The sequence below is a fragment of the Perissodus microlepis genome, chromosome 19 (genome assembly GCF_051167445.1).
Source record: "Perissodus microlepis isolate ML-2025 ecotype Zambia chromosome 19, ASM5116744v1, whole genome shotgun sequence".
NCBI classification, from domain to species: domain Eukaryota; kingdom Metazoa; phylum Chordata; class Actinopteri; order Cichliformes; family Cichlidae; genus Perissodus; species Perissodus microlepis.
The window spans coordinates 22,335,238-22,347,839 of NC_140479.1; the positions used below are offsets into that span (position 1 = coordinate 22,335,238).

At 40.7% G+C, this 12,602-nt stretch overlaps 3 long non-coding RNA genes across 3 annotated transcripts; all 3 read left to right on the forward strand.

Annotated features, from left to right (window-relative positions):
* Positions 1–843: 843 nt before the first annotated feature.
* On the forward strand, positions 844–2,325 carry LOC146365980 (uncharacterized). Its single transcript, XR_014798633.1, has 2 exons — positions 844–1,558; positions 1,969–2,325. It is a non-coding gene; the product is annotated as an uncharacterized LOC146365980 (long non-coding RNA).
* Positions 2,326–3,712: 1,387 nt separating this feature from the next.
* Positions 3,713–7,117, forward strand: LOC146365981 (uncharacterized). Its single transcript, XR_014798623.1, has 3 exons — positions 3,713–4,151; positions 6,216–6,349; positions 6,761–7,117. It is a non-coding gene; the product is annotated as an uncharacterized LOC146365981 (long non-coding RNA).
* A 1,367-nt stretch (positions 7,118–8,484) lies between these two features.
* On the forward strand, positions 8,485–11,938 carry LOC146365982 (uncharacterized). The gene is made up of 3 exons (XR_014798630.1): positions 8,485–8,930; positions 11,041–11,174; positions 11,582–11,938. It is a non-coding gene; the product is annotated as an uncharacterized LOC146365982 (long non-coding RNA).
* The last annotated feature ends 664 nt before the right edge of the window (positions 11,939–12,602 follow it).

Here is a 12,602-nt window from a genome sequence, read left to right on the forward strand (position 1 = left end):
GCAAAGTGAGCTTCTCCAAAATTAAAATGGGCTCAGGAGAAAGCCACTTATTGGGACATTTAGAAAATGAGTTCCTGTCCAAAAGGATTCAGCGAGGTAATCCGATCTAAAGTTCTTCTTTTTCTTTTTGAAATGACGTCATTTTGCTGAGCGTGGAAACGAATGGGACGATAATTTCCACAGTCAGCAAAAGAAAGAATCACTGAGTGAATGAGTGAGAATTCTAAAATAAATGGGGAAGCTGACAAGACTGACTGACTTAACACCATTGTGTGAAGTTAACCCCCACCTGACAAAGGTGTGGATGTATCTCTGTGTGTGTCTCTGTTGCAGGAGCAGGAGGAGACCACAGGAGGAAACCTGGGTCACATGACTATGTGAACTCTGCAAATTTAACCTTTTTAGTTTAAAAATTTTTGTGTCTGTGAATTTACCATGGGTGTGTTATTCACTACCTTGTGTTGCTCACAGAGATTACTGTGAGAAAGAGTGTATACACCTGCGCAGCGCTAACATTTACATTTCTTTTTGCAGCAGATGGTTAATCATGTGATTTGATCATGTGATTTACAGCAGGACACAACTTAATGATGTTTTTCTACCACAGGATTACTGAGATTTTGTGTGAAGGAAACTGTAGTTACAGGCTATATGTTGATGATGAAATTACACTGTGTTGTTGAGAAAATATTGGAGAAAATGTGAATGTTACAGGGAAGAAGTGAATACAGTTTGAGACATACTGTGTTTGAAACCAGTGTTACTTTTACCACAGCACAGTGTTAACGTTATGACCTTTCACAGCACCTCTGGAATCTGGATGGCCGACACCTGACAACCAGGATGAACCGTGTGTTTGGCTAATGTTTGTTTTCCTTTAAGAGTGCTTGTAAAGGATTCAGCACAGACAGACAAGTGACAATTGAACAGATGTTCAGTGGTTACAGAATAGTTACATGGGGCTCATTATCTGACTACTATTGGACTCATGGTGAGTGACAAACTTAAGGGAAGTCACTGATTACAATGTGGAATGACGTTGAGATGTTAAATGATTTGGAACAAATTATGGAAAAAAGTAGGAGTTTAATGAGTTAAGAATAAACCTGCAACGATCCTTGTCTCTGTGATGCTGAATACTTTATTACACTCATGAGCTGCAGTTGGTTGCAAATGTGAAGTTGTTTTAACTTAAAGACTTTGTCTTCTAGGATACAGGCTGTGGGTGGAGCTGGGAGTTAAACAAGCTGAACATTTAATTGTTGACTAATGTGTTTACACAGGGTTACTAGCTACCTTGGCGAGGTTTGTGTGTGCGGGCGTCATTTCTACGGCTCAGTTATTACTCATGTTATTAGGGCTTTGCCTTTGTTTAAATTGTCACTCTTTACTGGCCTGTTGGACTTTTTATTATTATTTCACAGGTGCCTCTCGTCGTGTCCCACACTGGTGAGTCTGAATCTGTCAGGAAATCCGTCTGTTACATCAGCGGGACTTCACAACATCCTGGCGTCTGTCAGAGAGGCCCGTCGACCACTGACACTTCTAAACCTCGAAGGTATGCATATGTGTGAACTTGGAGATACTCCATGGACATGGAGTTTCACACTAATTCACAATTTGGATTTCTTTGATGTTTTTATCACCTGTGCAAAGTTGTACTTGGCAACAGTTTGTTTCTTGCTATCAGTCTGTTTCCTTTTGACACATTTCTAAGTTTGAACATTTAGTATGTATGCACAGAGGTGTTACATGATGAGTACACACACAGACATTACAATATAGAAGTGTGGTTTGAAGATTAAAAAAAAAAAAAAGATTAGTTGTGAATTAATTTTCCATTTTATGGGGCAGAAAATATTGCTGGATGCTAGCTCATAGGCTACATTTGGATGTCAAATATTTATAGGGGGGAAAATGGAAATTATGGATATGAAGTAAAATGTTTCTTTGTTGCTTAACCTGCAGGTTGTCAGGTCTCTGGCCCCTGGGAGAGTCAAGACCTGGACAGTTTGTCAGAGCTGGTCCAGGATATCCGTCTTTGCTCTCAGGCCCTCAACAAGCTGGACCGACAGACCTTGAAGCAGCGATGGGACAGGACTCAGTCACACGGACACTTTCTCGACCGAAACTCCAAGTGCCTCCTCTCTGCCACCTCCACTTGAGGGTGGCAGGTGTGTTCATAATAAATAATTAATAATGAATTATTCATTTCATAATAATTCATAATAAAAGTGGTCATTTTTATAAACATTTTGTTTAATGAGGCTACACCAAAAAGAAACAAGATAAAAACAAAATAAAGTGACATGGTGTCCACCAACAGTCTGTTGATAGCTTGTGTTTTATGCATTTTTGTCTGCCTTATTTATACATGGAAAGCTCTGTGTCTGTATAAAGAGTTTGTGTTAGTGTGTGAGAGGTTTTGTGTCACAATGGTCCTGTTTTGTAGGATTTGATAAAAAAAAAAACCCAAACACAATTAAAGTAACTGACGATGCTATACGTTGACATCGTTCTTTCGCTGTAAGACTCAGCAGGCTATGGTGAATAATCACAGCGATTTTCAGGTCTCTGAAGAAATCTATCTAGAAGCTATGACAGTGTAAAGACACCCTGCATTTTTAAATGTGTGGCGACATTTGAATGAGGCGCGTACCAGTAGAGGGAGCCAACGCACCACGAATGGTACACAGCCACAGATGCGCTTTGTGCAATGTATTTGTGACATGCAGGAGTGTCCGCAAAGAAATGTGGATAAGTTGAAAATCAAACGCTAAAGAGCTCATTCTTGCACTGTTTTGATCAGAACACACGTGGGAATGTTCAAGTGTTGAGAATTTGTAATTATAAAGTGAATTAGGGAAAGATATTAGATACTGCCACTGGCTAGATTTCAACCCGGGTCTCTCGCTCCCAAAGCACGTTCTCCATAATATATTTCAAGCGTTTACCACAACTGAGAGGTGAAAACTGCTGTTTCTTCGTGTTACAAAATGTTCTGTAACTCCAAAAGTACACGGGCTGTCGACATCATTCTTTCACTGTAACAATCAGCAGGCTTTAATAAAAAAAAAAAAAAAAAAAAAAATCAAGGCGGTTTTCAGGTCTCTAAAGAAAAATACATCTAGAAGATATGACGAGTTGAAAACGCCTCCGTTACAGAATTTCAGCTGTCATTTTCACTGAAGTCTCCATATACTTTGAATGTGGAGATTTTTAAACTGTGTTGCTTCGAGGCCATTGGCGAGAAAACGGCAAGTCCTACAATAATGACAGTGGCATTTTGTGAAAGGCAAGAAAAATACCTAGGTTTTGATGTCTAATTTGTGTTAATGAAGGCAAAATTGAGCGTTTGTTTGGACATGAAGAAAAGATTGCGAAAGCGACAATGCGTGGCGTGGCGTGTTTGGTGGTCCATAGCAAACATAACAAGCAATATTGATTGATGGAAAAAATGTTTTGAGACAGGGGTAAAAAGCAGAGAGAACCCTTCTACTGCGGGCTCGCCTGCGGTCTCCTAAGCAAGGCCAGCAGGTGAATTTCAGAGCCAGGAAACTGTTTCTAATTTTTTTTTGTATTTCCCTACATTGGTCCGCATGGGATTCGAACCACTGCCCTCTGTCCTCAATCTCTGCCATGGGGCCTGTCACGTTCCCATGAGCCACTTGGGCGGCCCTGTAAGGCAGGGCAGAAGGGGTACATTTAAAGTGCACACCAGTGCACAGCCACACCCCCATTTTCGGCTCTTTTTCATTAGCTGGACACCAGGCCTTATCTAGTCAGCCGTTCCAACCACATCCCTGGCAATGTGTGCCTACTTCTTGCCGCATACAAGTGGAACGCTCACAATTTTCTGCTGTCACTCTAAGTGTTTGTGACGTCACACCTATGCCCACTGCCCTCTGTGGAGAATGGGACAAATGTGCTTGCACATCAACCTATGCACTCAGACGGACTGTAAATCATCATCTTCCTCACTCAAGGTAACCTTATGGCTTGTAGGAACACTGCACATGTATGATAAGACTGTAGCCCTTCAACCGGCCCTTGTAAGCTTGCTGAAGACAGTGAACACCGTGGAATTCCCAGTATCACTGTGGTCCTAACCAACATAGGAGAGAGACATAAGATCGTGGAAGAGACATAAAGTGAGTAAAAACGATCTAAATGCATTTAGAATATATTTAGAACTACAAATGACACTTTTCTTAGCAATTATTGTTTTTTATGTCACGCTTCAAGCTAGCTCCTTTATTTGGGCTTGGGACCGGCAAAAGTGACCCGAAATTTGGTCTTTAAGTCTGGTCATTAGCCGTGTCTGGACCCAAACCACACTGCAGGTCCCAAAGTCAAACGATCACTGCAGGATCACTGAGAGTTTAAAAACTGTCTGAATTCTTTCATCTGTAATAAAATGATCAGTGTGGCTGCTCTACCAGGTGTAACAATGAAGTTTAACACCCAGGCATCCATGAAAAAAGAATTTCTGAAATGTAACGGAGTTAGAAGTTAGCAGAGAGTTAGCTCGCTAGTTTCCATCTAAATATCATATACCAGGTTCTGACTGAGGGATTTCTAAAACAAATTAAAAGGCACAGCTCTGCTATCACTTCCGACATACATGAAGACAGGAAAGCAAGCAGCAGTGATGTTTGTAGGGTTACTGAAGTTTGGCTAGCTGGTATATAGTGATGTGCTATGTGACTAGCGAAACAGCTATGTTAGCATAACATTAACACAGTGATGAACGGGAACTTTGAAGTAATGAGAAGCTTTGAAGTAAGGATAATGAAACTTTGAGAAAAAGACAGTACTGAGATAAAAGTAACATGAGATGTTATGAGGAAATAGGAGAGAAAAGAGACCAGTGTGTGATTAAAGAATAAGAGAATATAAGAGTTATTGGTCAGTTTATGGTTCAATAAGTGTTTGGTCAGGAAGTTGAAGAACTTCCTCCTTAGTAAAGAGGTTTACTAAAATTTTACTCAGGTGGCGCTGCTGAGATTTGTGGCCTCAGGAATAGCTATGATCAGAAGATCATTTTGAGATACACTTATTTGTGAGTAAAAAGAGTAATTTGGGACGGGGAAGTCCGACAGAAAACACCTGGTGCTGTCAGGATGTTTAAGTGACACAGAATTTCAGAAAATCGAGTCAGAAATGGTTTTGTGGCTCTTGGTAAACTGATTTAGAAGGAAAATCAGTGTTTATTGTGCTGAAGTAACAGATCCGGCGCGGTCTGAAGGGAAGAATCAGCTGTACAATTCTGAGTGTGCAGCGTTGTTGATATTAACAGATCCGGCGTGGTCTGAGGAAAAGAAATAAATCGGTGAATGGTTGATATACTTACATGAATTTTGGTGGATCCGCTGAGGTCCAGAAGAATAATCAATGTGGACTGTGTTGGTTTGAGAGAGTGAGAAGAGAAGAGAGAGAGAGAGAGAGAGTGTGTGTGTGTGTGTGTGTGCGTCAAACAGCAAGTCTGAATATAGCTTGTGAGCTGGTGAGAGACGTTGCAACATGAAAACAGAGGAATTAGAGACTGAATGTCTTAAGAAAAAGTAATCAAATGATATGAGTGCAGCGGCAAAAGGATAGATTAACAGAATTGGGATGACCAGGATGACCAGGATGAACCGTGTGTTTGGCTAATGTTTGTTTTCCTTTAAGAGTGCTTGTAAAGGATTCAGCACAGACAGACAAGTGACAATTGAACAGATGTTCAGTGGTTACAGAATAGTTACATGGGGCTCATTATCTGACTACTATTGGACTCATGGTGAGTGACAAACTTAAGGGAAGTCACTGATTACAATGTGGAATGACGTTGAGATGTTAAATGATTTGGAACAAATTATGGAAAAAAGTAGGAGTTTAATGAGTTAAGAATAAACCTGCAACGATCCTTGTCTCTGTGATGCTGAATACTTTATTACACTCATGAGCTGCAGTTGGTTGCAAATGTGAAGTTGTTTTAACTTAAAGACTTTGTCTTCTAGGATACAGGCTGTGGGTGGAGCTGGGAGTTAAACAAGCTGAACATTTAATTGTTGACTAATGTGTTTACACAGGGTTACTAGCTACCTTGGCGAGGTTTGTGTGTGCGGGCGTCATTTCTACGGCTCAGTTATTACTCATGTTATTAGGGCTTTGCCTTTGTTTAAATTGTCACTCTTTACTGGCCTGTTGGACTTTTTATTATTATTTCACAGGTGCCTCTCGTCGTGTCCCACACTGGTGAGTCTGAATCTGTCAGGAAATCCGTCTGTTACATCAGCGGGACTTCACAACATCCTGGCGTCTGTCAGAGAGGCCCGTCGACCACTGACACTTCTAAACCTCGAAGGTATGCATATGTGTGAACTTGGAGATACTCCATGGACATGGAGTTTCACACTAATTCACAATTTGGATTTCTTTGATGTTTTTATCACCTGTGCAAAGTTGTACTTGGCAACAGTTTGTTTCTTGCTATCAGTCTGTTTCCTTTTGACACATTTCTAAGTTTGAACATTTAGTATGTATGCACAGAGGTGTTACATGATGAGTACACACACAGACATTACAATATAGAAGTGTGGTTTGAAGATTAAAAAAAAAAAAAAAGATTAGTTGTGAATTAATTTTCCATTTTATGGGGCAGAAAATATTGCTGGATGCTAGCTCATAGGCTACATTTGGATGTCAAATATTTATAGGGGGGAAAATGGAAATTATGGATATGAAGTAAAATGTTTCTTTGTTGCTTAACCTGCAGGTTGTCAGGTCTCTGGCCCCTGGGAGAGTCAAGACCTGGACAGTTTGTCAGAGCTGGTCCAGGATATCCGTCTTTGCTCTCAGGCCCTCAACAAGCTGGACCGACAGACCTTGAAGCAGCGATGGGACAGGACTCAGTCACACGGACACTTTCTCGACCGAAACTCCAAGTGCCTCCTCTCTGCCACCTCCACTTGAGGGTGGCAGGTGTGTTCATAATAAATAATTAATAATGAATTATTCATTTCATAATAATTCATAATAAAAGTGGTCATTTTTATAAACATTTTGTTTAATGAGGCTACACCAAAAAGAAACAAGATAAAAACAAAATAAAGTGACATGGTGTCCACCAACAGTCTGTTGATAGCTTGTGTTTTATGCATTTTTGTCTGCCTTATTTATACATGGAAAGCTCTGTGTCTGTATAAAGAGTTTGTGTTAGTGTGTGAGAGGTTTTGTGTCACAATGGTCCTGTTTTGTAGGATTTGATAAAAAAAAAAACCCAAACACAATTAAAGTAACTGACGATGCTATACGTTGACATCGTTCTTTCGCTGTAAGACTCAGCAGGCTATGGTGAATAATCACAGCGATTTTCAGGTCTCTGAAGAAATCTATCTAGAAGCTATGACAGTGTAAAGACACCCTGCATTTTTAAATGTGTGAGGCGCGTACCAGTAGAGGGAGCCAACGCACCACGAATGGTACACAGCCACAGATGCGCTTTGTGCAATGTATTTGTGACATGCAGGAGTGTCCGCAAAGAAATGTGGATAAGTTGAAAATCAAACGCTAAAGAGCTCATTCTTGCACTGTTTTGATCAGAACACACGTGGGAATGTTCAAGTGTTGAGAATTTGTAATTATAAAGTGAATTAGGGAAAGATATTAGATACTGCCACTGGCTAGATTTCAACCCGGGTCTCTCGCTCCCAAAGCACGTTCTGCATAATCTATTTCAAGCGTTTACCACAACTGAGAGGTGAAAACTGCTGTTTCTTCGTGTTACAAAATGTTCTGTAACTCCAAAAGTACACGGGCTGTCGACATCATTCTTTCACTGTAACAATCAGCAGGCTTTAATAAAAAAAAAAAAAAAAAAAAAAAATCAAGGCGGTTTTCAGGTCTCTAAAGAAAAATACATCTAGAAGATATGACGAGTTGAAAACGCCTCCGTTACAGAATTTCAGCTGTCATTTTCACTGAAGTCTCCATATACTTTGAATGTGGAGATTTTTAAACTGTGTTGCTTCGAGGCCATTGGCGAGAAAACGGCAAGTGCTACAATAATGACAGTGGCATTTTGTGAAAGGCAAGAAAAATACCTAGGTTTTGATGTCTAATTTGTGTTAATGAAGGCAAAATTGAGCGTTTGTTTGGACATGAAGAAAAGATTGCGAAAGCGACAATGCGTGGCGTGGCGTGTTTGGTGGTCCATAGCAACCATAACAAGCAATATTGATTGATGGAAAAAATGTTTTGAGACAGCGGTAAAAAGCAGAGAGAACCCTTCTACTGCGGGCTCGCCTGCGGTCTCCTAAGCAAGGCCAGCAGGTGAATTTCAGAGCCAGGAAACTGTTTCTAATTTTTTTTTGTATTTCCCTACATTGGTCCGCATGGGATTCGAACCACTGCCCTCTGTCCTCAATCTCTGCCATGGGGCCTGTCACGTTCCCATGAGCCACTTGGGCGGCCCTGTAAGGCAGGGCAGAAGGGGTACATTTAAAGTGCACACCAGTGCACAGCCACACCCCCATTTTCGGCTCTTTTTCATTAGCTGGACACCAGGCCTTATCTAGTCAGCCGTTCCAACCACATCCCTGGCAATGTGTGCCTACTTCTTGCCGCATACAAGTGGAACGCTCACAATTTTCTGCTGTCACTCTAAGTGTTTGTGACGTCACACCTATGCCCACTGCCCTCTGTGGAGAATGGGACAAATGTGCTTGCACATCAACCTATGCACTCAGACGGACTGTAAATCATCATCTTCCTCACTCAAGGTAACCTTATGGCTTGTAGGAACACTGCACATGTATGATAAGACTGTAGCCCTTCAACCGGCCCTTGTAAGCTTGCTGAAGACAGTGAACACCGTGGAATTCCCAGTATCACTGTGGTCCTAACCAACATAGGAGAGAGACATAAGATCGTGGAAGAGACATAAAGTGAGTAAAAACGATCTAAATGCATTTAGAATATATTTAGAACTACAAATGACACTTTTCTTAGCAATTATTGTTTTTTATGTCACGCTTCAAGCTAGCTCCTTTATTTGGGCTTGGGACCGGCAAAAGTGACCCGAAATTTGGTCTTTAAGTCTGGTCATTAGCCGTGTCTGGACCCAAACCACACTGCAGGTCCCAAAGTCAAACGATCACTGCAGGATCACTGAGAGTTTAAAAACTGTCTGAATTCTTTCATCTGTAATAAAATGATCAGTGTGGCTGCTCTACCAGGTGTAACAATGAAGTTTAACACCCAGGCATCCATGAAAAAAGAATTTCTGAAATGTAACGGAGTTAGAAGTTAGCAGAGAGTTAGCTCGCTAGTTTCCATCTAAATATCATATACCAGGTTCTGACTGAGGGATTTCTAAAACAAATTAAAAGGCACAGCTCTGCTATCACTTCCGACATACATGAAGACAGGAAAGCAAGCAGCAGTGATGTTTGTAGGGTTACTGAAGTTTGGCTAGCTGGTATATAGTGATGTGCTATGTGACTAGCGAAACAGCTATGTTAGCATAACATTAACACAGTGATGAACGGGAACTTTGAAGTAATGAGAAGCTTTGAAGTAAGGATAATGAAACTTTGAGAAAAAGACAGTACTGAGATAAAAGTAACATGAGATGTTATGAGGAAATAGGAGAGAAAAGAGACCAGTGTGTGATTAAAGAATAAGAGAATATAAGAGTTATTGGTCAGTTTATGGTTCAATAAGTGTTTGGTCAGGAAGTTGAAGAACTTCCTCCTTAGTAAAGAGGTTTACTAAAATTTTACTCAGGTGGCGCTGCTGAGATTTGTGGCCTCAGGAATAGCTATGATCAGAAGATCATTTTGAGATACACTTATTTGTGAGTAAAAAGAGTAATTTGGGACGGGGAAGTCCGACAGAAAACACCTGGTGCTGTCAGGATGTTTAAGTGACACAGAATTTCAGAAAATCGAGTCAGAAATGGTTTTGTGGCTCTTGGTAAACTGATTTAGAAGGAAAATCAGTGTTTATTGTGCTGAAGTAACAGATCCGGCGCGGTCTGAAGGGAAGAATCAGCTGTACAATTCTGAGTGTGCAGCGTTGTTGATATTAACAGATCCGGCGTGGTCTGAGGAAAAGAAATAAATCGGTGAATGGTTGATATACTTACATGAATTTTGGTGGATCCGCTGAGGTCCAGAAGAATAATCAATGTGGACTGTGTTGGTTTGAGAGAGTGAGAAGAGAAGAGAGAGAGAGAGAGTGTGTGTGTGTGTGTGTGTGTGTGTGTGTGTGTGTGTGTGTGTGTGTGTGTGTGTGTGTGTGTGTGTGTGTGTCAAACAGCAAGTCTGAATATAGCTTGTGAGCTGGTGAGAGACGTTGCAACATGAAAACAGAGGAATTAGAGACTGAATGTCTTAAGAAAAAGTAATCAAATGATATGAGTGCAGCGGCAAAAGGATAGATTAACAGAATTGGGATGACCAGGATGACCAGGATGAACCGTGTGTTTGGCTAATGTTTGTTTTCCTTTAAGAGTGCTTGTAAAGGATTCAGCACAGACAGACAAGTGACAATTGAACAGATGTTCAGTGGTTACAGAATAGTTACATGGGGCTCATTATCTGACTACTATTGGACTCATGGTGAGTGACAAACTTAAGGGAAGTCACTGATTACAATGTGGAATGACGTTGAGATGTTAAATGATTTGGAACAAATTATGGAAAAAAGTAGGAGTTTAATGAGTTAAGAATAAACCTGCAACGATCCTTGTCTCTGTGATGCTGAATACTTTATTACACTCATGAGCTGCAGTTGGTTGCAAATGTGAAGTTGTTTTAACTTAAAGACTTTGTCTTCTAGGATACAGGCTGTGGGTGGAGCTGGGAGTTAAACAAGCTGAACATTTAATTGTTGACTAATGTGTTTACACAGGGTTACTAGCTACCTTGGCGAGGTTTGTGTGTGCGGGCGTCATTTCTACGGCTCAGTTATTACTCATGTTATTAGGGCTTTGCCTTTGTTTAAATTGTCACTCTTTACTGGCCTGTTGGACTTTTTATTATTATTTCACAGGTGCCTCTCGTCGTGTCCCACACTGGTGAGTCTGAATCTGTCAGGAAATCCGTCTGTTACATCAGCGGGACTTCACAACATCCTGGCGTCTGTCAAAGAGGCCCGTCGACCACTGACACTTCTAAACCTCGAAGGTATGCATATGTGTGAACTTGGAGATACTCCATGGACATGGAGTTTCACACTAATTCACAATTTGGATTTCTTTGATGTTTTTATCACCTGTGCAAAGTTGTACTTGGCAACAGTTTGTTTCTTGCTATCAGTCTGTTTCCTTTTGACACATTTCTAAGTTTGAACATTTAGTATGTATGCACAGAGGTGTTACATGATGAGTACACACACAGACATTACAATATAGAAGTGTGGTTTGAAGATTAAAAAAAAAAAGATTAGTTGTGAATTAATTTTCCATTTTATGGGGCAGAAAATATTGCTGGATGCTAGCTCATAGGCTACATTTGGATGTCAAATATTTATAGGGGGGAAAATGGAAATTATGGATATGAAGTAAAATGTTTCTTTGTTGCTTAACCTGCAGGTTGTCAGGTCTCTGGCCCCTGGGAGAGTCAAGACCTGGACAGTTTGTCAGAGCTGGTCCAGGATATCCGTCTTTGCTCTCAGGCCCTCAACAAGCTGGACCGACAGACCTTGAAGCAGCGATGGGACAGGACTCAGTCACACGGACACTTTCTCGACCGAAACTCCAAGTGCCTCCTCTCTGCCACCTCCACTTGAGGGTGGCAGGTGTGTTCATAATAAATAATTAATAATGAATTATTCATTTCATAATAATTCATAATAAAAGTGGTCATTTTTATAAACATTTTGTTTAATGAGGCTACACCAAAAAGAAACAAGATAAAAACAAAATAAAGTGACATGGTGTCCACCAACAGTCTGTTGATAGCTTGTGTTTTATGCATTTTTGTCTGCCTTATTTATACATGGAAAGCTCTGTGTCTGTATAAAGAGTTTGTGTTAGTGTGTGAGAGGTTTTGTGTCACAATGGTCCTGTTTTGTAGGATTTGATAAAAAAAAAAACCCAAACACAATTAAAGTAACTGACGATGCTATACGTTGACATCGTTCTTTCGCTGTAAGACTCAGCAGGCTATGGTGAATAATCACAGCGATTTTCAGGTCTCTGAAGAAATCTATCTAGAAGCTATGACAGTGTAAAGACACCCTGCATTTTTAAATGTGTGGCGACATTTGAATGAGGCGCGTACCAGTAGAGGGAGCCAACGCACCACGAATGGTACACAGCCACAGATGCGCTTTGTGCAATGTATTTGTGACATGCAGGAGTGTCCGCAAAGAAATGTGGATAAGTTGAAAATCAAACGCTAAAGAGCTCATTCTTGCACTGTTTTGATCAGAACACACGTGGGAATGTTCAAGTGTTGAGAATTTGTAATTATAAAGTGAATTAGGGAAAGATATTAGATACTGCCACTGGCTAGATTTCAACCCGGGTCTCTCGCTCCCAAAGCACGTTCTCCATAATATATTTCAAGCGTTTACCACAACTGAGAGGTGAAAACTGCTGTTTCTTCGTG